Source organism: Lolium perenne, chromosome 3 (genome assembly GCF_019359855.2).
Source record: "Lolium perenne isolate Kyuss_39 chromosome 3, Kyuss_2.0, whole genome shotgun sequence".
NCBI lineage: Eukaryota > Viridiplantae > Streptophyta > Magnoliopsida > Poales > Poaceae > Lolium > Lolium perenne.
This window is the reverse complement of record NC_067246.2, coordinates 118,059,318-118,063,132: the sequence shown is the minus strand read 5'-3', so window position 1 is coordinate 118,063,132 and position 3,815 is coordinate 118,059,318.

The following is a 3,815-nucleotide window of genomic DNA, read 5'->3' as shown; positions in this document are numbered from 1 at the left end:
ATAAATAAATGACCATCTGGCCCTAGGTGCTATTTATTTTGTGTGTTTAGTGTCTCTGATTGAGTGGTTTGATACTGGTTTTGTATGAGTGGTTGATTCTAGGGCCATGTGTTGATTGTTCTCCCTTTTCTTTTGCGACGTTAGAATGCGAACGCTATCGGAGAAGGAGAGGATCTTGGTGAAGAATTCAAAGAGGAAGAAAGAGCAGATGATTCATGAAGATGAAGTCCAGGGACATATAGCCAACACAGAAAAGCCACCTCTTGATGCATATCTCACCCTACATTATCTTGCTCTTGCATTGTTAGTTGTTTTATAAAAATTGCATGTTTTATTTATTTATGTGGGTGGTTATTGCCACCCGGAGTTTTATTCCCCTTAGGGTGCAGCCCTTGCTGGTACCTACTGATCAAACCCCTATTAGTGATATGGTGCTTACCACCTTGTCATCCTTGTCGCCATTTTTCAAAGAAGAGTTGTACTATAGGTTAGGAGCCATGTAAAAATGGTTGTGAAAAGGCTTTCAAGAAAAGAAGTTTTTCGAAAACCTTGGAATAGGGAAACCATACCCAAGTGTGGTTTTATGAAAGGTAAAAAGGTTTGTGGAAAGAAAAATTGCTGGAGGCAAGTGGAGATGAAAAGTTGTTTTCGAAAATCCTTGGTGACCATAGTACGAAACCGGACCTAGCCAGTACAACCACATTACCCTTAAGTGGGACGGGGCGTAGCGTAGTAGTTTGTCTCGCCTTAGTCTGGGTTCTGCAAGTGTAATTGGTAGTCCGTGCATGGACACCTATCGAGTGTGGCCTTCCCAACGAACCGGAGTACAACCTATGAGCTCCCATTGAATAATGCCCCGCAGTTGGTCGCGACATTCCGGAGGGTTGAGCTGGTTGGGGAATTCGCTACTCCTGGGTAAACGACCCCTCAGACTCTGGTGTTGGGAGGTACAACTCTAGGTGTCATGTCTTAGGCTATGGCGAGCAAGCGAAAAACTACGATCGGTTATCCGAGCCTCGCATTTTGACGCTTGATGAACTAGGGATGATCCCGGTGGATTTATCGGATCTTGTGGGGTAAGTGTACAACCTCTGCAGAGTGTAAATCTATTCGAATAGCCGTGTCCGCGGTTATGGACATGGGAATGGCGGTACTTGGCATTAGAGGAAGGTTTTGTTTTACAAAAGTATTTTCCAAAAGGTTTTGGAAAAGTACCTGGGACGTATGGAAAAATACCAGTGGGACTGGAGAAAATGTACCTGGGAGGTACGGTGGGAAGTTGGAAAAGCTGTTTTGGCCATATGAGATGGCCAGAAAGGAAAATGGGTCACCCTTACCTGTTAGTCTTAAAAAAAACTTGTTTTCAAAAAGGTTTTCAACAAAGATTTAGAGATGTCATACTATCGAGAGAAACTATCTCTCACTCCTTGTAACCCAAGAATAGTGCATGTTGCCTTGCTACTGCCAAATATGCATATCCTTTACTTCTCTGTAAGGTGCTTTGCGAGTACAATTCATAATGTACTTATGTCTTTGTCCCTAGCTATTTACTTGGCCAGACTTGGTGGAATCCGACAGATGAAGAAGGAGTCGACGACGTCTATGCGAGCTAGGAACGTCTTCCCAGTCAGCTGCCTGTAGGGTTATGACATGATTTGGGCCATGCAAACGCTTTCGTCTGAAGCATTTCCGCTGTGTGATTGTTGATCTCCTTCCATTGTGGCTCTTATGTAAGTATCTAGTCACGTGACCGTTGTAATCTTTTTATTCGGTACTGTAATGGATGTTGTATTTGATACCAGTTCGGTTATGCCTTCACGACACACTGATCATAGGATCGTGAATGTGTATGCATAACGGGTGTTTCGGACAGCTAGTCCGGGGCCCCATAGTAAGCTTGATGGAATTACATTCTTGGCACGAATTAGGTAAACAACTAGACAATATGAATCCGAGAGAAAAACGACAGAAGAAGAGTGAGGCTCACAATGGTCAACATGTGATTTGCTGCTTTAAACTTGAGTACAAGTAAATAATTGGAACTTTTCCATGATATCTCATAACGAGTGCATAAGGAGAATTTATTGTACTCCCTCCGATTGAAATTTTTTGACTCAATTTTGTCTAAATATAGATGTATCTAGAGTCAATTAAATATAAATCGGAGAGAGTATTAGTTTTTTGTTAACAATATAAATAATGTAGCATAGTTGGATGACATTGTAGTTCTGGAAGGTTTTCTTCGGATGATATTATTCTCAAAGTATATTTTCCGTTCCATTCTCACCCGCTTAGGTACTTAGATGCGTTACCTTTGCAAATTTCAATGGGCAGCGCTGAGCGTCCCCCGGGGGATCACATGCCCCGATCCCCCGGGTCGCCAGCCGTACGATTTGGTCATCGTACCCATCCAATTGCCACCTTCGGTTTACCTTTTCCCGCAAAAGAACAAAACAAAAGAAAAACACAAACGCAAGTGGGTTGACAGCGCTGTCTTCACAGAACTTCCGCCGCTCGAGTGCGACACCGCAGCTGATTGTCCTTCGTCGTCGCGTCGCGTCGCCGGAGAGCCCCATGGTGTCGTCGCCGGAGAGGCCCATGGTGGTGTCGCCGGTGCAGCAGCCCTCCTCGCATCACGCATCCGTTCTGAGTACTATGCCTCCCCTATCTCTGCACGCTGGCGTTGCTCCTCGCCTCCTCCGTCGGCCATGGCCGTTGCGTCGCTGTCGCCGGAGAACCCGATGCGGAGTTGCTGATGCAACAACAACATGATGGCGCGCCGATGGCCGATGGTAGCAGCACCGATGTTGCATGGTAGCAATTCCGGTGGCCGCCGGCAGCAACGCCACCAGCTCCATGTAGCAGCGGCGTCGCCCAAGGTAGCAAGGCCAGCCGCACGTAGTAGCAACTCCGGTGGGCGACGGCAGCAACGTCGCCAGACTCATGTAGCAGCACCCGTCGCCCATGGTAGCAACTCCGGTGGCCGCCGGCAGCAACGCCGCCAGCTCGATGTAGCAACCCAGGCCACCCCTTGTAGCAAGGCCCGTCACCCATGGTAGCAACTCCAGTGGCCGCCGGTAGCAGCGCCCGCCGCCCATGGTAGCAAAGCCCGGCCGCAAAGGGTAGCAACCAAGTCCTTCGCCCTGCAGTTGTTCCAATGGCGACGACGGCCTACGCGAGCTATGCGCGGGGGGTGTACCCGTGGAAGGAGCACGTCGGCGTGGAGGTGGAGAACGCGGCAGCGACCTGGTCCCCGTCGCCGGCCCCGCGCGTCGAGCGCACCATTTGGCGCCACCATGAGGAGCTCCCCCTCGTAGGCTGCGGGGAGCCCAGGGTCGAAGTGGGCGAGCTCCTGGGCTGGATGCTGGCGAGATCCTGGTGGCGCGGCGGAAGACCTCTTGGCGGCATGACGGGAGAGCTGCCGGCGCCGCGGCGGGCGAGCTCTGGCGTGGATGCTAGCGAGCTCCTGGCGGGGACGCTGGCGAGATCAAGCGCGGAGGACGGCCGTCTCAACGGGAGGCGGGCGCGAGCTCCCGGAGGTGGAGGTGGAGGTGGACTGTGCTGATGAGGAGGAGCGGACTTGACGAAGAAGAAGGAAGTGAAAGGGGAAAACCACCGATGAAGAATGGCAGCGAAGAGATAAGTTCGTCCTTCTCCAGAGAAAATGATAAGGTCATCTATAGGGCCCACGCGTGGACGCGTGGCGTGCACCCAACCCGGAGGACGCGATCACGATATCCCCCGGGGGAAACCCATCGTTTTCCAATTTCAATTAGGTTGCTCCATTTACGATTGATGTGTAACGGTCACGCAGC